Source organism: Lactuca serriola, chromosome 5 (genome assembly GCF_051521515.1).
Source record: "Lactuca serriola cultivar US96UC23 chromosome 5, Lser_US96UC23_V15, whole genome shotgun sequence".
NCBI classification, from domain to species: Eukaryota; Viridiplantae; Streptophyta; class Magnoliopsida; order Asterales; family Asteraceae; genus Lactuca; species Lactuca serriola.
In genome coordinates, this window is record NC_136412.1 from 362796246 (window position 1) to 362820264 (window position 24019).

Sequence of the window (24019 nt, forward strand, 5' to 3'; positions counted from 1 at the left end):
GGCCGGTTCGGTTCTTGATTTTGGTCGAAGCCGGTTCCCCGGTCCGGTCCGGTTCGGGTCGGTTCCGCCCGGTTCGGTCCTTTTGCTCATCCCTATTCCCATGAAATGTTGTTTGCTTTTATTATACAACAACGGTGAGTGGAAAACCGTCGTCCATAATCACAGCCCTTAAAACTCAAGAAACTTTTAATCTGAGCCGCATAAACTCAAAATTTGCGGTTTTGTGCAGTTCATCAATCGGCTCCTCCTTCTTCAACCCACAATTGCGGTTGTGTGTAGGTCATCAGTTGGCTCCCACAATCGACTAGCGACAGTTTCTTATCCACCTGCGTCTCCTCCTTTTTCTCCCCACGTTGGCATACATCCTTACAACTTCCCACCATGGAGCGGTTGAACCCCATCATCTTCAACTCCTTTTTACATATAAATAGAGCTCCATGAGAATATTGGAGCAGATATTTATGCTTCCATCGAGATCTAGTTGTTGTTTCTTTGTCCCTCTTAAATTAATTATTTAGTCCCAAATATACATCTTCTCTCTAATATTTCTCATGCATCTTGAAACCCTTATTGGACTTCTGATCTAATTTTCAATTTTGATTTGATTGATTTTTTTAGCATGTGCGAGAAGATTTGTTCAATTGCATACCATAGAAGAAATCAGAGCTCAATCGGGTGAAAGGAATATGAGGCGGATGAGGGTTGGTGTTTCTCATGAGAACTCACACACACAGAACATGTATGTTATGCTTCACACACACACACACATAACATGTATGTTATGGATTTTCTATGTTTCAATCAATTTGTTGAATTGCTTCGTTTGATGTCAACAATTATGGAATCAATTTCGACTGAAAATAGTTCCCCTAAGGTAAATTGATCGGATTGTGTTTAATTTTTCAATGTTTTAATGAGTTTCTTCAATTGCTTCCGTTTTCCATCCTCTGAACAATTATTGATTCCATTTGAATTTCTTCTTACTTGAATCCTTTCAATGCTCACGTGATTAACGATGGACCATAAATCGATCAAACAATTGGATGCCGACAAAGAACACCCACCCCCAAGTAACTTATTCTCTCTCTATCTATCTATTTATCTATCTATCTATCTCCCTCTATCTCTCTCTCGTACTCTTTGTTAGTATTCTAATGTTATATGTGTTTGGGGGGTTTTGATGCTTTAGCCAACGTTTTCAAGTTGAATTGATCCATGTTCATTTTTTTTTTCAATTCTTGGATTGGGTCATAAAACTAAAATTTCAATTTAAACTTGCAAAACATAAAAAACATTAGGTTTTTGTTTCCAAATGAAAGCTGAGTATCATAAAGTTTAAATATTTTGTTTACTATTGCAGCATTAGGGGAACTGATTGATACAACGAGATAAATTATCGAAACCATCTAGATCATAATCACTACTTGATACGGTGAGCCTTATATTTGCATTTTCCATCGTGATTTACCTTATTTACTTTGGACGTGAGAGTTAAGACTAATTGGCAACTTCATCCTTTGTTTTTTTTTATTATACTTTTTTTTCTATCCAGATGCATCATGATAGTTTGAAGCATCTAAAATGACTTGATAATGAAGAGGTAAGTATAATTTTTTTTAATAACTCAATGTTGATTTAATTTTCCAGAAAATTTAGTCCATATAATCTACTTTATGGTCCTGTTTTTGCTCATAGATACTGACAAATGGAATGGGTGACTACTCATTAATCTATTACTTGATTATAACATACTATAGTTTTTAAGGTTCTTTTCTTGTGAATTTGTAGACTGTTAAAGCATGCTTACATATTTTACTTTTGGTGTTTGCTTTCATTGATGGTAGATTTGATGGGCGCTCTATACATTCTCAGGTCTTGCACATTCTTTTGACCTTATGAGCATTGGCGAATTGTTACACGAAAGAAGATCAAAATGGGCTTGGTTGGATGATTTGTTGGCGGGTGTTGTTTGTTTATTGGAGTTTTTGACATATATGCCCCTAGGAGCTTTGGCTGAATGGCACAGCTAAAGGGTGTATGTTTTTTCCCTCATAAACATGGCTGTTTTTTTTTTAGAATTCACAAGCAGCAAAAATTCTACCCTCATTATAGATGTTGTGGTTTTTGCTTATTTAGTTTTGTTTCCGTTTATTTGTATCTATTTTAAAAATCTACTTTTGGGCTCCAACTTCCGGTTGATCATTGTTTCTCTTTTATTTAAGAGACACACTGCCCATTAAAAAAAGTTGTCTTTGACTTATACAGCCAATATTGATTACTTGAAAAATGTTTCATTTTCTTTTGCATGGTTAAATCTAATATAAAACAACTAGTGTATCCCATTGTAGTGTCTACTTTTACATATTTTATATTTATCATAAACTTTATAACATTTGAAAGAAAATTAAATACATATGATTCAAGTTAAAAATAACATCGTTTTGACTTTTGAAAGTCAAAGACCGACATTCTTTAGGGAGCTTTTTCCCCATAATATTGAGATTGTGGTTTATATTTGTACTTGTTTGAGCTTAATCTAAGTTGTAATAAATATATATTTAATGGTAATTGTTCTAAGGATTTAATGAATTCATGGCAAAAAAAAATTATTTATGAGATTTATGAATCGCAAGTTCATTTCTTTTTTATGCTTATAGGAAAAATGTTAATTTTGTTCCAATATAATTACTGCTGAGGAATGTATAAAGCAAATAATAAATGCCACAAATAATATATTTTAATGTCCCTACATAGTCATATTTTATTTATAAATAGTATAGAATTTAAATTTACCTTTATATATTGGAAAATATTTCTATGTTGAATTTTATTCCCTAAATTTTATAAATATTGTTATTTTATATATTACAAAGGTTTTTGGATTTTAATTATTCAGTAATAAACTTATATCTAATCAGTGATTATATTTATACATCTTGGAATTTAATAAAATGTTGAATTTTTTTAAGTAAGTAACAATAAACTTTGCAAGTACATTGCATTTAAATTTAGTTATTTCTATTTCACAGTCAATGTTATAACCTAATTATCTTATATATAATGTTGATTTACCTGTTTGTTTATTCTTTTTATATATTATATAGAAATTGATCAAGAGTATTTTCTGTTTTTCAATCATAATGTTTAAAGGTATTTCTATCAAAGAAGTATATAAAATGTTAATAACTAAGAAGGTTTGATGTGGTTTAAAGATGTATCTGTAGGATTTCTTGTGTTTTATGTATTCTTGTAGAGTTTTGCAAATCCTTCCCACATGTCAAAGTTATTGTTAATGTATCCCTGAGGGAAACGTTAAAAAATAAGAAGTCAAACTAACGCCAAGCTTGGCCTGGTTAGAATCTGATCGTATCCAATTTGAGGCCAAGGTCGGGCCTTCGCCAATGCGGAGTCACTGGTATGGCGATTAAGGGGCAAAACTGCGCCTTGCCCTCTTCTCTTAGAAATAACACCCCTGCCAACGTGGGACCAATCTGAGAGTTCCACTTGCCCCTCTGATGACAGTCACGGTCATCATAATATCGAAAACCCACTCTAGCCAATGAGGCGACGGGGCAAAAAGGCATGACGAGGGATCCTTCAATATAGATCTGTCACGTCACGTCTCACGAGGGAAGGCTCAACATAATGAGTTAGGAGGCACGCACCTCTCAATCAGGTATAAAAGGACCCTTCTTCCTCATGAAGAGGGGGATGGAACTCTTTTTCCTCATATTTTCCCTTTCTTCTCATAATCCATTCTAACTTGATTGTCGGAGCTTCGTCCTGGGAAACCCTCCCGGACGTCGACTAACGATCATCTTTCTCTCTTGTAATGTGATATCAGGAGAAGCAACCAACACGACTCTCACCCTCAATCTCAATTCAACCATCTCTGACATATCACAACATTTGGCATCATCCGGACGTATCTCCAGAACGATACATCCACAAAGCACAACAAAAGAGCAAAAATGGCAGGCGAAATTCCGGCGACGTCAAGAGAACCGGAAACGAGCCCAGTACGTCCAATGCAACCATTAGACGGAGGGCAAGTTCCCACCTAGGAAGAAAATGCTTCAAATCGCACGCCAGTTTCACAGACACCATAAGTAGCAATCGTTACCACAACTCCACAAATTGTCGCAACACAACAAACAAAGATACCTATTTCGCAGTAACAATCGTTTCCATACACTTCGGGCACCGAAACCTGGATCCCCCACAATATTTATAACGTCCGTAGATCCGGGCTAGTCAATTTAGAGGCAATAAGTGTCGAAAATGTCTTTTCGGCAAAAGATTATTTAGAATAAATATTTTTAACCAAGTAAAATATGTCACAAGGTTTTCGTACATATAAAGAACGCCGAAATCCGAGTTATAACGAAGAAGTTATGACCCGTCGAAGTTTCGAGGCGAAACCGGCACGACACCAGGAAACGTAAATAGTGAATTTATGATAGAGCGATATTCAGCCTTAGCAATCTAAATGAAAGTCGTAGAATACGTTAAACCGATAACGTCCATGAAAAGATCGCCCAAATCTGACTTCATATGAGGAAGTTATGATTTTAAGAAGTTTCGGCTTAGCAGTGTACAACTCGAAGCTCGAATTTTAGTTCGAATGGTTTTTGTCCTATGCGACCTAAATGAAATTTGAAGATCTCATTAATAGGAACTCAACGGTAAAATTTTAAGATCTCATTAATAGGAACTCAACGGTAAAAAGACAGACAAAAACGGACTTCGGATGAAGAAGTTATGAATTTTTAAAGGACCAATCCTGTCTCTGCCTGTTAATAATATAACTTTTAAAATAAAGTCAAAATTAGCTGACGGAGTCTAAACGAAAGTTGTGGAGTACGTTCCCGCCTTCGCGTGGATATAAAGAACGTCGAAAACGGAGCTCGTATGCGAAAGTTACGAATTTTTAAAGGTTGCACTCGAATTTACGAAGCTTGTTGCTCGATGGATGACGTGGCCGGATCCTAGCCGCTGCTTGTTGATCACGCTTCGCCTTCGGATGATGACACTTGTACTTCGGACGCCCAGCGTAGCCGAGGAGCGCCTTGCGTACGAGGTACGCTCTGCGTGCGAAGAGGGAACGTCGCGCGTAGTCGTTCTGCTTGGTCCGAGGAATAACCACGTCGCCCCTTCTGAAGCTCACCATCTGGTACCCTTATCCGAAGACTACGCCCCGCGTAGTAGGACCGAACACCCAACGTTCTGAGAGGGCTCGTGCCTATAAAAGGCATGCGAGGGCTGCCGACTTCCTTGCACATTTCCACCTTCTTTTTCTCACTAGTTTCTCTTTCTAAGGTTCCACCCCCCCCCCCCCCTAAACCCTAGGTAAAACCCCTAGCACCCGAGGGAAGCCCCGAGGCTCCCGGAGTCCCGAGAAAAAGGGTCTTTTGGTTTCGAAACGCTGCTCCAAGCGAAGCCCGATTTTCTTTAAAACCCGCTGCAAGTGAGCTATGCCTATGCAATTTTGAATATAGCTTTCAAATAATTATAGAAATGTTATTAGGTCCTTAAAATAACTATTTGGGCTATTATTATGAGTTATATAGAGTGTTGTTTAACGCTTATATAATAATAATAATAGTTAGACTATTAAATAGTCACGGTTAACGTTTGACTAAACCCTAGTGGTATTGATACTAGGTTTTGTCGAGGGAAATTGTTTTGAGATAACGAAGTGTTGTCCGAGTGCCGAGTCACCACCTTATCAGGTGAGTGCATAGTTACTTTCATCTTACACATAGATATGAAGTATTTTATATAAACTATGTGCTATGTCTGCATATTATCTGAATACTTGCTGTCTATGCTGGATGAACGTTTTTATACATGTTTAAATGATTTAAACTGTATACGTATTTTATATATACAAATATGTTGGGTATGACATGGGTAGATGAATGATGAGAGATAAAAGATGATGTGAGTAAACATTGGCACCTATAGACTTAGTGCCTAATAAATAACATCGACAGCTATGGACTTAGTACCTATTGGACAAACACTGGTAGTTATGAACTTAGTACCTGTTAGGAATTCGTAGCTATGGACTTAGTGCCTATTAGATAAACAATGGTAGCTATGGATTTAGTACCCGATGAATAAACTATAGCAACTATGGAATTAGTGCTTTACGAACGAGCATTGGCAGCTATGGATTTAGTGCAAGTCCTATAACCCTGGAAGAAGAGGACTTCGGAATGAACGAATGCATGATAGATGACTCTTAGGATAGATCCTTAAGAGTAAAGAAGATAATGAGGATGAGTAATTGGGTTGATTGTTTGATTGTTTAAACATAATAATTATATTATTGTGGGTTGAAAACCCTATGTACTCACCAGGTTTCCCAACCTGACCCACTCAGTTTATTTTCACAGGTCTCGATATGAAGTTACATTACACTGAGAGATTAAGGAGATATAAATCATTAGTGTAAATGAATGTAAGTTCTGTTTATGCTTATGTTTCTGTATTGACGATGACATCCCAAATGTTTTAAACTGAATAAAATACGTTTCTTCGAAAATACTTTGATAACGTATTTATCGTGTTTTTCTAGGAACAAATTCCGCAACATTTTTATTAAAAGAGGTACTCTGATTTTCATTAAGCATAAACAAAATCGGTCTTTTCTGGCCGTGAAAAAAAATGGGGATGCCACAGTTGGTATCAAAGCATTAGTTTAAGCGAACTAGGAATTTGTAGGAAATTTCTAGACTTAAACTTAGAATGTTAAGCAATGACTGTGAGGAGTGTGTCTAATAAATTTAGGTAATACACCTGAATAGACACAAGCACTAGCTTATTTAGGGAAAATGCCTAAAATGTTTTATGTGCTAAATGATTTATGTTATAGCTATAAAGATGCCTTATATGTTGTTATTTGAACGAATCTATGGTCTGTTGCCGACCGGATCTGGAAATTTTATGTGTTCAGATTTCTAAACGTTTAGATACGGTATTAGAACTGGCATGTAACTTTTCGGAGTAATAGGTAGATTTGCACGTCTATCGTAAATAAGATATTTCCTATCTTAAGTTTTCCTCTCGATACACCGAACGTCTGCTTGGGTGTACAAAACAAGAGGAAGATGACAACCTGAGCCTAAGAATGTGATGGGTCATGCATCAGTCGTTGCGCCTGTACTCGAACCTATCACAACGGCAGAAGTTCAGGAAGTGATGCGAACCATGATAAACTGAGAAAATAGAGGAAATGAGATGGCTTATGATACTGAATGATACCTATTGGAAGAAATCATAAGAGAGGTATCTTGCCTTTAGAATACGTCTGATAAAAGAGCAGTACGTCTATAGAAGTAGGGTACATCTGAATGTACACATTTGATTGGCGGGATGATAGAACGATTGGTGTAATTCCTAGAGTCTTCCTATCATCTGGAATGTCCATCACCAACCGAGTTGAAGCATAATTGATGATTGAAGATATGAATGGAAGAAGTCTTAGTAGAGTCTAGGGAAATTTTTATGATTATTTGGACACACTCATATGTGTTAAATTGTTTTGTGATTTTAGGACTTGGGGACTGCGAGACAATACTTGGAACGGGTATGAGTAGGTGTGAAAGGTAGTAGATGCATATACTACCGGAAGCACAAGACTCATACTTGGATCAGGGAAAGTCACAAGGTTATCAAGAAGCTAGTAATTCATTCCGTTTTATTCAAGTATGTCGTTACCATCGTTTCGTTAATGACTAAGAAGATGATTTTTATTCCGACCCTATCGCTCATACCAAATTGAGTCCGACTACGACGAGTATGTTACGTGGTTCCGAGAACCAAGTTGGATGTAGCACCTGACTTAAGCCGGAAAAATTAATCAAAACGATCGGTAGAGGTATCGTGATAGTTTCTTGTAGCTAGAAATTCTACCTTTTAATATGTGATTAGAACATGAAGGAAGCTATAGTCTGTTCTGGAATTTGACTCTAAAAGACCTGAGTCCAAGCAATGCATCATACGAAGAGAGGTCATTAGAACATGACCCATCGGCCTATTATGATAATCGAAGGAAGAAGCTTATCTCAAGTTTGTTAAAGGAGTCTCCACTAAAGATCGAGATCGTGACATGAAGATCATGATTGGAAGTCTAACATGAGATAGAGAGCGGGTCCAAGATCGGGCACCGCCTGCAGTCAGTTAGTCTTAGAGTTAGATACTCGTTCGAAGAAACATCAAAGTTACAGTTATTACTTAGGATGAAGAGATAACATATGGAGTCATCATGTGAGACCTGTTTCGTTGATGATTCTAGGACGTAATCATCCTAAGGGGGAGATAATTGTAATGCCCGTAGATCCGGGGCTAGTCAATTTAGAGGCAATAAGTGTCGAAAATGACTTTTCAGCAAAAGATTATTTAGAATAAATAATCTTAACCAAGTTTTATAATATGTCACAAGGTTTCCGTACATATAAAGAACGCCGAAATCCGAGTTATAACGAAGAAGTTATGACCCGTCGAAGTTTCGAGACGAAACCGGCACGACACCGGGAAACGTAAATAGTGAATTTACAATAGAGCGATATCCAGCCTTAGTGATCTAAATGAAAGTCGTAGAATATGTTAAATTGAGAACGTTCATGAAAAGATCGCCCAAATCTGACTGCGTGTGAGGAAGTTATGATTTTTCGAAGTTTCGGCTTAGCAGTGTACAACCCGAAGCTCGAATTTTAGTTCGAACGGTTTTTGGCCTACGTGAACTAAATGAGATTTGAAGATCTCATTAATAGAAACTCAACGGTAAAAAGACAAAAGAAAACGGACGTCGGATGAAGAAGTTATGAATTTTTAACGGACCAATCATGTCTCGGCCTGTTAATAATATAACTTTTAAAATAAAGTCAAAATTAGCTGACAGAGTCTAAACGAAAGTTGTGGAGTACGTTCCCGCCTTCGCGTGGATATAAAGAACATCGAAAACGGAGCTCGTATGCAAAAGTTACGAATTTTTAAAGGTTGCACTCGAATTTGTGAACCTTGTTGCTCGATCGATGACGTGGCCGGATCCTAGCCGCTGCTTGTTGATCACGCTTCGCCTTCGAATGATGACACTTGTACTTCGGACGCCCAGCGTAGCCGAGGAGCGCCTCGCGTACGAGGTACCCTCTGCGTGCGAAGAGGGAACGTCGTGCGTAGTCGTTCTGCTTGGTCCGAGGAATAACCATGTCGCCCCTTTTGAAGCTCACCATCTGGTACCCTTATCCGAAGACTACGCCCCGCGTAGTAGGACTGAACACCCAACGTTCTGAGAGGGCTCGCGCCTATAAAAGGCATGCGAGGGCTGCCGACTTCCTTGCACATTTCCACCTTCTTTCTCTCACTAGTTTCTCTCTTTAAGGTTCCAACCCCCCCCCCCTAAACCCTAGGTAAAACCCCTAGCACCCGAGGGAAGCCCCGAGGCTCCCGGAGTCCAGAGAAAAAGGGTCTTTCGGTTTAGAAACGCTGCTCCAAGCGAAGCCCAGTTTTCTTTAAAACCCGCTGCAAGTGAGCTACGCCTATGTAATTTTTAATATAACTTTCAAATAATTATAGTAATGTTATTAGGTCCTTAAAATAATTATTTGGGCTATTATTATGAGTTATATAGAGTGTTGTTTAACGCTTATATAATAATAATAATAATAGTTAGACTATTAAATAGTCACGATTAACGTTTGACTAAACCCTAGTGGTATTATACTAGGTTTTGTCGAGGGAAATTGTTTTGAGATAACGAAGTGTTGTCCGAGTGCCGAGTCACCACCTTATCAAGTGAGTGCATAGTTACTTTCATCTTACACATAGATATGAAGTATTTTATATAAACTACGTGCTATGACTGCATATTATCTGAATACTTGTTGTCTATGCTGGATGAACGTTTTTATACATGTTTTAAATGATTTAAACTGTATACATATTTTATATATACAAATATGTTGGGTATGACATGGGTAGATGAATGATGAGAGATAAAAGATGATGTGAGTAAACATTGGCACCTATAGACTTAGTGCCTAATAAATAACATCGGCAGCTATGGACTTAGTACCTATTGGACAAACACTGGTAGCTATGAACTTAGTACCTGTTAGGAATTTGTAGCTATGGACTTAGTGCCTATTAGATAAACAATGGTAGCTATGGATTTAGTACCCGATGAATAAACTATAGCAACTATGGAATTAGTGCTTTATGAACGAGCATTGGCAACTATGGATTTAGTGCCAGTCCTATAACCCTGGAAGAAGAGGACTTCGGAATGAACGAATGCATGATAGATGACTCTTAGGATAGATCCTTAAGAGTAAAGAAGATAATGAGGATGGGTAATTGGGTTGATTGTTTGATTGTTTAAACATAATAATTATATTATTGTGGGTTGAAAACCCTATGTACTCACCAGGTTTCCCGACCTGACCCACTCAGTTTATTTATATCATAGGTGTCGATATGAAGTTACATTACACTGAGATATTAAGGAGATATAAATCACTAGTGTCAATGAATGTAAGTTTTGTTTATGCTTATGTTACTGTATTGACGATGACATCCCAAATGTTTTAAAATGAATAAAATACGTTTCTTCGGAAATGCTTTGATAACGTATTTATCGTGTTTTTCTGGAAATAAATTCCGCAACATTTTTATTAAAAGAGGTACTCTGATTTTCATAAAGCATAAACAAAATCGGTCTTTTTTGGCCGTGAAAAAAAATGGGGATGTCACAATATTCAACCGCAGTTGCAATATTCATCGATGGTCTACCTACACGCCGCCATGCGAGGCTTGCCCCACGTTCCGCTGTTCGTACAACAACCACCAATCTTCAACCTGTTCGTACAACAAGCCCCAGGTTCAGTCCCACAAGTGTCTCAGCCGCAAGTCACAGGTGTGCTGACCTCGATCAACCAAGGATCCGGCTCATATGGACATGGCGTTCATTTCTCAATAACACCTGAATTCAACGCCTTCATGGCATCCGCTCAACCATACAATCCGTCCATACAACAGTACACAGGAGCAAACCCATACATAGTTCACTCGGCAGGGCAATACGCATTCCAACAATTTGATTGCAACCAAACTTACAACAATATCATTCGTATGTCTCGATAGCAGCCATGCACAACCAGATGTACGTGAGCCCCTACCAGACGCAACAACATATGGCCTATGGTGGTATGTCATACTCGTACATGGACAACCCCATGCGAAGTACAAGCTCCAATTTCAACCATGAACTGCTCCAATACGAGATTTTGCACACTACGATGATACCGAACATGCCAAAATATGATGGTACTACTGACCCAGATGACCACATCGACAACTACGAGTGGACGATGATATCTCTTAAGATGGATCTTCGCTTCACCTTCACCTATTTCCCCTGCATCCTAACAGGAAACGTAGGTAAGTGGTTCAAGTCTCTGAGGCTAGGCAGTATCTCGAATTTTGAGCAGCTAAAATACATTTTCCTCAAAAACTTCATGCAGTTGAGGAAAGAAAAAAGGGGTGCCAACTCTATGATGGCGTCTAAGCAAAAATAAGGAGAGTCGATCCGTGACAGTTATGATTGATTCACGCCTTCGCCCAAGGTTTACTTCCTGGACCCTATATTAGAAGATGCAGGGGACAATCCCTAGATCCAGGGACGAGCTCAAGTTCTGTGTGGAAAAAATACTTGAGATAAATTGAAGGGGAAGATCGAAAGGAGGCCAATCTCAAAGTTGTAGCCAACACATACATCAAACAGGAGGAGGCGGCGTCTCGGCTGAGCTCATCCCATCAGTAGAGGCAAGACGACAACCAACAGAAACACAATTGCCACTTTAGACACATGTCGAGGAGGTACAGGTCATTCAACAAAGATGACAATAGGAATATTCATGCAAATGTCCATGTTGGATTAGGTGTTTAAGCTCATAACTATATTTGGTATGTACTTGACCTGAGAGTAACATGGTCTATTTGAGTTGCATATCACCACAAAAATTTGATAGGATGGACTTTTTAGAAGTGGTTATTTATGATTTATTAATATATTATAAGTTCTAATACATTAATATGAAATCATATGATTTAATTAGTATTGATCAATAATTAATTTGGAATTAATTTAGTGATCAAAAGAGACTAATTAAATTAATACCGATTAATTATGTAAATTAGTTATATATATATATATATATATATATATATATATATATATATATATATATATATATATGGTTTGGGCTTATGATACATGATGGACTAAGTCTATAGATGAATCCATAAAGAGTTAGCCCACTTGAATCATGGATCATGGATAATAATAAGCCCAAGTGTATGGATTAGGGTTTACCCATGACTCTTGGATTCCTACACTATATATATATATATATATATATATATATATATATATATATATATATATGACACCCTATAGACTAAAATTGGTTGCACAAGTTTTGCTAGAGTGTTCTTGGAGAGCCATAACCGATTTTAGTGTGCATAAACTCTCTCAAAAGTCATCCTTTGTCTAAGGTGTGTTATGAACCATTTGAGATGTCACACTTGGGGCACTAAGTTCTTAAAGGCCAAATAAAACAAGTTCTACAAGCTATATAAAGAGGTAAACTCCTAATTAGTATTTTATGTTGTTTATGTTAATTGCATGCTAGTTGTAGGCTTATTGCTTTGGAAACAACATTGCATGTATAATTAGAGAAAACATAGATCCAAAGCATTTAGGGTTGTATGTGCATCATAGGATATTGTAGTATACAAAACCCTTTAGTGGTATTAGAGCCTAGGATTTTCTTCTATTATATTTGATGCATTGCCTAAGTTTCTAAGCTGGAAAAACCGTTTTTCTGCATTCTGACTGATGAACTCGCCGAGTCCATTGGGTGACTCGACGAGTCCACTCATAAATAGACCAACTAGACGAATCCAGTTCATGTACTATGTAACATCCTGGAATATCAAGAGTAGAATTGAAGGGCTAAAAGTGTAAATGGGAAAGGGAAACTCGGCGAGTCCACGAGTGGACTCGGCGGGTAGGGTCGCGACTTTGGTCACGTGTTAAGTGGCCAACTCGACAAGTCGCAGGATGGACTCGGCGAGTAGGCGCTGAGTGGAGAAAACCCTAATTTCGGAGGATGAGCACTATATAAAGGACATTATACCCTCTCCTCGGCCTCTTTACCCTCTCTTGAAGTCCAGAAAACCCTAAGACGCGATTGTGAGGGATTTAAGTGCATTTGAACCTTGGAGAAGAGATTTTGGAGGAGATCTTGGAGAGTTAGGAGGCTTGGAGCAAGGGGCTTTGCTAAGATTCGGATTTCTCCTCTGTTGGGGCTTCCTTTTGAGGTATTACTTCGTTTCTTGGGTTGTTATTCTTCTAGATTCATCATTTTGAAGTGTGTGGAAAGTTTGGTTTGTGGTATTTCGAGTTTGAAGGTTAGATTTGAGGTTGCTACCTCAGATATGGAATGGAGAAGGTCTAGAGTGCATTAAAGTCCCTGTTCTTAAGTGTTTGGTGAAGCCATCTTGTCCCAAACCCTAGCCCTAGAGTGTAAAATGCCTAGATCTCTTTGGATTCACGTAAAGTTTGCCACTTTACGTGATGGATGGGTTGTAGAAGGGTAGATCTATGTTTTGGATCAACTGCATGGCTTGGAAAGCCTCTGTATGGATTCAGATCTAGAGATACTCGGCGAGTCACACGGGTGTACTCGGCGAGTTGCTTGAAGATAGGCTGGAACTCGGCGAGTTGGAAGAACAACTCGGCGAGTTGGATGAATATGGTCAGGAACTCGGCGAGTTGGAAGAACAACTCGGCGAGTTGGTTGCAGATAGCCTTGGACTCGGCGAGTCTGTTCCTGGACTCGGCGAGTCTGTTCTTGGACTCGGCGAGTCTGGTCGTGAGGTCCTAACCTTTCATCTGGTTGGGCTGGGAATCGGTGAGTCAAGGGATGACTCGGTGAGTCGAGTGTGATAGGACTCAGAGTTGTTGGACTCGGCGAGTCTCGGGGTGACTCAGTGAGTTGAGTCGCGGATTGGGGAAGTTCTGTGCATGGGGACTCGGCGAGTCATCGGGTTGACTCAGCGAGTAGAGTCAATCAGGGGTTGGCTTTGACTTTGACTTTGACCAAGGGTTGACCAGTTGATTTCCAGGGGCATTTTTGTAATTGTTGGCTTTTGTTTTGAGTTTAGAGTTTTGGTGTTGGCCAGTGTTGGATATCGTATCAGTGGTCGGAGCAGCTTGGGTTTATCTGTTCAGTCGACAGTTGCGAGGTGAGTTATCCTCACTATATCAACAGGGTCTACGGCACCAAGGTCGGCCCTTTATCGGATTGTGATCCGGGTATCGTTGTTATGTTATTGCTTTACTATGTTGCATCCTGGTAGTTAGGATGGTATATGTTAGAGACCTGGTTAGGGTCGGAATCCTGGTATGTAGGATGATTCTATGCTAGTGACTGGGTAGGTCGGTATCCTGGTTAGGATGATGTTATGCTATGTGATCTGTTAGATCAGTTTGATTGGATGTGATATGTTATATGATTGAATGTTTATGTGCACATGGTTGTTGGACTGGGGTTGGGTTGAGGCGGGACCTGCTTTGTGCTGTAGGCCAACATACCCAGGGCGGACCGGTTATCCCGAAGGCCCAGTGAGCGGTCCGGATAGGCTGTAGGCCCCAAGAGGGAGGACCAGACGTGCCGAGGCTCGGAGAGTGGACCAGGCCGACTGAAGCCCCAATGCGGGCGGACCAGTCATACTGTAGACCCAGAGAGTGGACCAGGTGGATTGAAGGCCCGGTGTGGGCGGACCAATCACACTGTAGACTCGATGTATGTGGTTAGACTCGGAGGGTGGACCAGGTGGACTGAAGGCCGGTGCGGCAGACCAGTCACACAGTAGACCCGAAGTGCATGGTTGTTTTGTGTTCTGTTATGATATGACATGTTATGCGTGTATGGTATATGTGGTTGGTATTTTGGGGATATCTCACTAAGCTTTCGGGCTTACAGTTGTGGTTTAATGTTTTTCAGGTTCTTCAGGAGACCGTGGCAAGGCAAAGGCGTGATCGTACCGCTCCTCATGGTTATGTTTTGTGATGCGATTCTGGGAATACTCTAAAATAATTGTATTGAAAACCTTTTTGTAATAATTTTATGAAATCGGGTTGTTTTTGAAAAGTTTAAATTGGTTGGAATTTTATGGTTGTTACATACTCGCCGAGTTGGTGCTCCAGTGTGCAGAATTTCAAGTTTTGGCCATAAATTGGATTAGGATAATTACCCCCAAACTGTTTTTTGTACCATGAAATCTGTTTTTTGATAAGGTAATGATCATGCTTGTCTAATTTAAAGATAATTGTCATTATTTCAAGATTTGTATTAGTTTATATGATTAGGCTAATTTCTTGAAGATTGATGATATGAATTTTCTTGTACTTATGAGTTTAGTTAGATCATGAATAAATTATTTGATAATTTTTGTTAGTTAAAAATATGATCTAATTGCCTTAATGAAATCCATAACTTGTCCTCAAGTTATGGAAAATGAAAAGGTTATTAAAACTCATAGGTTATGGAAAATGAAAGGTCTCATTTTTAAGAGTTGTTTTTAAATGGTTTTAAAGTCTTTCATAACTTGTCCTTAAGTTATGGAACTTGAAAATTTTTTCATAAAAAACCACACTAAACTCATAAGTTATGGAAACCAAAAGTTTTAACAAGTTTCAAAACTTGCCCTCAAGTTTTGGAATTTATAAAGTCTCACTTTTGAATACTTAATTCTAAACCCTAAAGTTTTAAAAGTTAAATTCAACCCTTATACTATTATAATATTAAAAGTTTAATATATGTATATATATATATATATATATATATATATATATATATATATATATATATATATATATATCTTTACTATCTTATAAAAGAAATCTCACTATTTCTAAAAATAGATTGAATATAATAATATTATTTTTTTTAAGACGTTCAAATCATTAAGCTAATAGTATAAGTAGTCATCAATAAAATAATATTAAATTTTAACTTGTGTTTTGAATCCTTATACTTCTCAACAAATTTTATCTCCTTCCATAAATTTCGGATAATTCAAAATTTGACACCATCAGAAAATACATGTTGATTCAGATATCCCTCCTGCAGATGGCTCTTTCTTAACAGGTTTATATTTTAATCCTTACTTGTAATTGATTTCATCATTTTTAACTTTTTGTATTTTTATCTTATAAATATATTGGGTGAAGGCTTTATTATATCAGGTTTGTTCCTAAAAAGGTTTTTACTATGTTTCTTTAATGTGTTGGCTTTGCAGGTTCAAATAACTCAACCAAGAGGGCCAGTTAGAGCATTGTATTATCATTAGTTTGTATATTTTGGCATCTTACTTTTACAATAAAGAACGGTTAAACACAAGATTTGACATGATTAAGGTAGTTTGTATATTTTTCATCTTGTTTAGTCTAAAAATGAAACCTTTTTCATCATTGGTCCTTATAATATCAAGTTTCATCACATGGGTTTCCTGATTACGGTGATTATTGTCCTTATTATAAGGTTCTATATAGATTTTGTTCAATATTTTAAGGTTTCGAGAACCTAAATCAATATGAATCCTTGAATTACATACCATCGTTGAAAATGTTTTAATTTGTGACCAAACTTGGTTTAAAATCACAATGAACAAGTTGACACCTGAGTATTTTGGCCTTCTCAAAGGCCTATTTATCGATTTTTGAATCACAACACCTGATATTCTACAGGTTTATTTTTATAAACTATTATTTATATATTTTAGCATTTTACTTAGTAGGACATTAAATTAATAAATGAATTAAGGAAAACGAAAAAAAGAGGACGATAAACAGTACAAGTGGTTTGGGTATGTATAAATGGAAGTAATAACCATTTAGGGGGTGTTTGGCAAAAAAATTTATTGTTTATTAGTTTATTAGCTTATAAGTTAATAAGTAAGTGTAGGGTAACTTATGAAAAAATGACGTATTAGAGGTTCCCCACCGGAATAAGTTATTTTAATCCAAACACTTTTTTAACTTATAGTGATGTGGAACCTAATAAATTGTTTTAAAAAAGATTAGCCAAACACCCCCTTAATATGGTATGGTAATGCTCTTGAAAAATAGGTGTCATTTAATATTCATTTCTTGAAGTGAACGCAAAATAGTTTTAACTCTAAAGAGATCAAATTATTCGTCGTCCGCCGCTTTGCGCGGGTAGACAGCTAGTGTATATATATATATATATATATATATATATATATATATATATATATATATATATATATATATATTATGTATAAGTAAAAAGTCGGTCTTACTGTTAGTAGGCCTTATTTACGAAGCCGGTCTATAACCGGGGGGGGGGGGGGGTATAAGGTTACTGCCTATAAAATGACGGTTTAATGGGTGTCCACTCTCACCCACCGCTTCTGTGACTGGTGGAGGGTCGTTAGCCGAACGGGTAGGATAGGACATTAATTTTCATTAAAAGTATAATGAAAATATCAAGTAACTAAACACTTATAAATTCTCAATCTTAGTTACTTAGAAAAAAAATGTGAATTTGGTGCTAACCCAAGAAATTGCACTTTGCACCTTGTTAAGTCATTAGTGGAGCGTTGTGGTTAATCGGCAGCTTGATTAGGTGATCTGTAACATTAAGTGTACCAAGCTAATTTGCATGGTTATTCACACCTTGTTTGTGATCCTCGGCATCCTAATCAGAAACTTGAAGGGCATAATTGAGATTTAAACATGTCATTGAACAGTTCAATGAATCTCAAAAGATCTAGGAATTTCAAATTCATTTAAAACTCAATAATCAATTTCATTTTTCATGGTGGAAATTGGTGAATCTTCATTTACCTACCTTCAAATATTTTGCAATTGGATTACCGCATCCCTCTTCCGAATTATAAAATATTTTGTTGGGTCCTAGCCTTAATATTTCATTTGGGTGTTATATTAAGGACTTAAATCAATTAACTTAAATTTATCCCTTGTAGATATTTAGTACAGACAACTATGGTCTTCCCAAATCTTTTGGAAACGCTTTCCACATGAAGATGATATTCCACATTATCATATTTCACTTCCTCCACCTCCTCCAATAATTCTCCCTGACCCACAAGTTCGAAGACTTGAAAAGTTCAAGGTCACTCAAGCCCTATTAACAAGTAAACACCAAGATGGAAGGTTTGTGTGTGCACATGTCTTAGATATGAAGTCGTATATTGACAGTATGGGAATGTTGGGTGTCGTGTTCCCAAGGAAGTTGGCTATTGACTTGGTTCTTCAGTCACTTCCCGAGTCATATAGTGAGTTCGTTAAAGACTACTATGTGATAGATCACGACATGACCCTTATTGATCTTACTCATTTGCTAATTGTTGCTGAATCAACAGTGATTTGGCACAATGGTCAAGCAAATTTGATTGGAAGATCTACATCCCTAGCTGACATAGACATACTAGAAATGATTCCTTCTCCTAAAGGAAAGGAATTATCTATGGTCAAAAGATTTGACCATAAGAGAAAAGCCAGTTATGAGATAGTTCCATGTGCAAATGCTAAAGAGTCCACTTGTTTCTACTGCCATTCGAAGGGACATTGGAAGCGAAGCTGCTTTGACTACCTGAAGGATCTAAGAGAAGGTAAAGTCAATAAGTTTGACTCTACTTCATGTAAGTCCACTATCTAACTCTATTAAGTTCCTAATTGTTGATTCTTAATAAATGATGTGACAAGGTTGCATTTTCATGTTTTGTAGGATCATGCAAAAGGAAGGAAGCTTAAAAGGAACAGTAAGGTAATTCTGATTATGAAGAGATGAATTTCGATCGCATGGTTCGATGATCAGAATTTTGAGCTACTACTTAAGAGTTATGATAGATTGCTTAGGAATAGATAACATCATAGTTTTCATATGTATTTGCATTGTAAGGACAAGTTTTCCGCACTTTTATAAATAAAGAAAAATTTTGAATTTTATCTTATTTTAAATTTCCTTACAATGGCATTTGTGAAAAATTGTTGCTTATATGTTTCCATTGATAGCAATATTGGAAAATGGATTTGATTCTTTCATTTGTGGTAGTGTCTAAATTTACCAAATAAGGAAAGATTCTCATCACCCAAGTTTCAACTATCCAGAAACTTGGGATCGTGCAACTTGTATTGTGTGATGAATGAGAACTTCATCTTTGGGAAATTAAGACTAATTTCTTGTTCACATGTATATGTGAGTCAAGTGAAAGACTAGGGGATTAGGTACATTTGGTTGTGCGCTGGTCAGGTCCATCACAAAGAATGATAAGACTATTCGTCATGATTTACTAAAGTTTAGTAATATGGTTGTGGTTACAAGTTTAAGTATAATTATGATCATTGGAAAAGTTTCAATGTATTGCAGGACGAATAAGAAGAATCAAATTAGGCAGAAAGATAAAAGTTTCTCCAATCTGAAAGGATGGGGAGTACTTGAGTATCATGTTTTATGATCATCTTAGTGATTATGAAACCATATCACAATTGATCCTCTAAGGACATCTTAGTTCATTTGTATGGCTAAGAAGAGGAATCGTGAATTGTTGAAATGATTAAATCAAAAGATGAATCATACTTCGTTTCAAAATCAAGTCTTAAAGTCGTACCCTAAGATTGTAAATTGAGTGACATATCTTAAGGAAGGTTTATAACACTCATCAAATGTAGAGTAAAGTGTTTCTACTCTTGTACATTCGAAATTGATAAGTTGTGATGTTTTGGATAAAACAAAGACCAATTAAGGCCAATTGTGTGAAGTGTTTGTCTTGATAAGAAACCGCACTAATTCTTGAATGTTTGTTTGTCAAGTAATGTTTCTTGACAAAGTGAATCGTATATGTCAAGAGGGAAATGAGAGTCTTAAGGATCTTGAATAGCTAGAGCTAATAAAAAATAAACCTATTGTTAATCACTAGCTGTTTGGTCAAAAATATGGTTTATACTTTACTTTTCTAGGCAATTATTTTTATGTAATATTTTATTAATTTATGGCCATGTTTAGGGCTGAGTTTACGGCCGTAAACACCTTACGGCCGTAAACTCATTTACGGCCCATTTGTTTCCGGCCCATGTTCCCTAGTATAAATAGAGGTGTTAGGGTGAGGAGTAAAGATTGATGAACAGTAGAGAGTTTACGGCCAGAGAGAAACAGGAGCTTTTATGTGTGTGTGAATCTCTTGTATCCGGATCATAATTCTAATCAATTCATACATAGATTCATCATATTCTTCTTCTTATTCTCTTCTATTTGATCTGACATCATCCGTTTGATTGGGATTCCGCACCATCAAACGGATCTGACTGATACACGGGCAGATTAGGGACTTACAATTGGTATCAGAGCCAAGTTGTATCAGTCAAAAGGTTTATTGTTTCATCCAAATATCGAATATTCTGTGTTTACGGTCCAAGCTTATGGCCGTAAACACCGAGTTCTTGGGCCGTAAACTCTATTTGGGGCAATATTTGATCTTATTTTTGAAATATTTTTGCGTTTTTGGATAGATCTCGCAAAAATAAGGGGGGTTTGTTCTTTGTGTTTTTCATAAAAAGGGGTTTTTGATTGAGTTTTGGAGCTTCAAAGTCGAAAAATCGCTGTTTTTCACGTAATCTTAAACTGTTTTCGGCCGGAGCTTACTGCCGGAAACAGTTCACGGCCGGAGGCGGATTCGTGTTTACGGCTAGGGTTTCCGAGCTTGCGGCTCAGTTGGAAGTTCTTGGCTCGGCAGCGGCTTGCGGATCGAAGCGGTGGAGCGTGGCTTGAAGAACGACTCGGCTAGGGAAGTCGGCTAAGCAAGCCGCACAGCGCCTTCTTAAAAATCGAAACTGAATTGGGGGGTGCCGGGATTCGAACACGGGTCCCTTGAGTCATCAAACACGCGGCTTACCAGTTGAACTACCAAGCCTCTTGTTTCATTCCTTCGAAATTTAACTGAAAAACACTTCCTGTCGCACAATAATTTCGAAAATTTGACACTTTTAACCCAAAAACTTAGTTTCTTTTTATTTTAAATTTCTTTTTCATCCAAAATAATAATAATAATAATAAATTGTTTTTTTTCTTTTATTTTTGACTTTTTATTTCAAATTTTGATTTTAACTTTCAGGTTTGACCTTTGATTTTAAACTTTGACCTTTTCGTTTAACTTTTAAAATTTCAAATTTAGTTTTTCGGTTTGACTTTTCAAGTTCGACTTTTGAGTTTGATTTTTTTTAAATTTGACTTTTAAGGTTGTTTTTAAAATAAAAAAAGGCATTTTAAGTTTGACTTTTATATTTTATTTTAGCTTCTAGTTTTTTTTAATTAATTTTAAGGTCTACGGGGGAATTTGAAAACATGAAAGAGAGTCGTTAGGAGACATTAAGACAAAATTTCAACTTTTTCGATTATATCCCTGGAGAAACCCTCGAAACTCAGTTGCAGCGATTTACTACACTCACTACTGAGATGAATATAGTCGGGATCTTCTTGACTAAGTCCGAGATAAACAAAAAGCTGCTAAATTCACTTCTGAAATCGTGAGATATGAACGTGGCCATCATCAAGAAGACAAAAGATCTCAATCATCTTAGTCTTGCTGATGTTATTCAAGAACTTGATGCTTTGAAGTGTAGAGAAACAATGAGTTCTGAAACATTCCGGTCACTGAAGTTACATGTACTCCAGCTTGTGAAGCCACGATTAAATTTCTTCGGGAACAAATTGATGTATTTAAAAGAGAAGTTGAGGACCTGAGATATGAAGGATATCAACTCAGGAAATGACAAAAATCCCTGAAGGCTGAATTGGAAGCAAAAACCAAGGACTTTAGGAAACTTCAGGAAGAGTACAGCAACAAGTGTGAAAATTATGATTATGTTAAGAGTCAACTTGCTGCTGTAACTGAAGAACTTGACGCTTTAAAAATTAAGTGTGGAAAAACTGATGTCAGTTTCAAAAATTATACTGCGTCAAGTCAGACAGTCGAGTCCTTATATGAGACCCAGTTAAAATTCAAAGAAAATCAAAGCAAGGGTCTAGGGTATGATAGTGTACCTCCTCCTTAAAATCATAACTACACATCCATCCCTATGAAACAAGAAGAAATTGACAGGGAGACACATCTTAAATACGGAAAACCAGCTGGATTTGTGTCAGGAGGAGTTATTAATGTTGAAAATATTGATGCTTCTGTTACATGTGCAGGTAAAGTAGCAGAGGATGAGAACAAGGGGAGTTCTTCTGAACAAACAAACGAACCCTTGAACTCTAAATTTGTTGCTTCTAATCAACCTGCCGTTGGTAAATACAGGCCACCAATTCCAACACAATAGAGTTCTTGTGGCAAGTGTGCATGTGGGAACAACAAGAAACGAGGCAAGGTTACGCCACCAGGGGCAGGAAGAGACAACTCCCCAGTGAAGAAAAGGACACGTTTTCACTGTGGAACACCTGGACACATTGCTAGAAATTGTCCTAATCGCGCGTATGTTCCCTACTACGCACAAGGCTGGCAGAACGCGTCAAGAGGGAGACACTCCAAAAGATACCCCTCGAGATCACGTTCAAACAATGCTGATTGGAATGCGCAGAAGGCCAAGAATCAATCTTCCAAGGCCAAGAATCAAAATCCCAAGGGCAAGGAGGGAATGTCGACCAAGAAGTCCAATCCAAGAGATGCCCTAACAAAACCAAGACCGGCTAGGTCAAAGTCATCTCGAAGATCGGCTTCAAGTGCCAAATCAAGTGCCGAGGCACCCATCAGATCGAAAAAGAAATGGGTTAAACCCAACTACAAATGGGTTCCGAAGGCTCACTCTCCCAAATCTCCTAATGACTCTAATGTTTCTACATCTTCTGTTTGTGATAAGCAGGACATGTCATGGGAGAGAGTACCGTGCAAGGATGAAAAAGGTCGACCCAGTTTCAAAATGTACTGGGTTCCAAAGACCAACTAATCCCGCTATGTGTCGGAGCAGCTATGGAGGCATATCATCAGACTTTGATTTGTTGGTAGTGGTTGTTCCAGGCACATGATAGGAGGCATCTCTCAACTGTACAACATTCAGAATTTTGTTCGAGAGTATGTGTCCTTTTTGGGAAAGGAAAGAAGGAAGGAAAGAAGGGATCACACGGGGTTAATGCTTAACGACATGAAGAATTTTCAGATCTATTCTGAGATTACGTGTATTGTTCTCAGACCTTCTGGATGCAAATTCAATCGGTGCCTTACGGTTTGCGTTTTCTTCTCTATACTCCTGAGTTTGTCTTAAGTTGATTCGCTTTAAAGACTAATTTTTGTTTTACGATAGTTTAAATTTGCGCATTTACTTTCGTTTCTCTCCTATGCACAAATTTAGGGGGAGAAATAAAAACAAAACAAAAATTAGAAAATTAAAAAAATCCAAAAACATTAGAAAATCAAAAAATCAAAAAAATGTTGGTTATGAAATGTTCTTGAGGGAGATGTTTTGGGAAGTGATATTATCAAGTGATAACAGGCAACCTGAGTCTGCGTAACGTACCCGAAGTTGAAGGGTCTATGCTCTGACTTGATGCGTCGGTAGGCACGAAAATTTTTAAATGGACCTGACTAGGGAGATTTGAACTTAGGAAATTTATAGACTTGACAAATCTTGACCTAGTTAGATACGTTCAGCCTGACAATACGACGCTCGGATAGGTTGAGCAGGAAGATATATATGGGAATCTACTCGTCACATTAAATGAACCCGTACTTGGAACCGTGGTTTAACTTTTCCTCGATGTGCGGATTCTGTCCTTAATTCCGGTTGGATGGGGCGACTGGTAAATTCCGATAAATTAGGTCTGTAGAATATCATTTTCTTTCTTTCCGTCTGTTAGTCATATGTTGTCTCCTTTGTGTGACTTCCAATCCGACCTGGTACACAACA

At 37.5% G+C, this 24019-nt stretch overlaps 1 long non-coding RNA gene across 2 annotated transcripts; it reads left to right on the plus strand.

The window, feature by feature from the left end:
* The first annotated feature begins 281 nt into the window (after positions 1-281).
* LOC145052240 (uncharacterized) lies at positions 282-2265 on the plus strand. Of its 2 annotated transcripts, none has more exons than XR_013684035.1 (4): positions 282-1070; positions 1361-1432; positions 1553-1600; positions 1845-2265. It is a non-coding gene; the product is annotated as an uncharacterized LOC145052240 (long non-coding RNA). The 2 variants fall into 2 exon arrangements; XR_013684034.1 differs by having other exon boundaries at positions 1873-2265.
* Positions 2266-24019: the final 21754 nt, after the last annotated feature.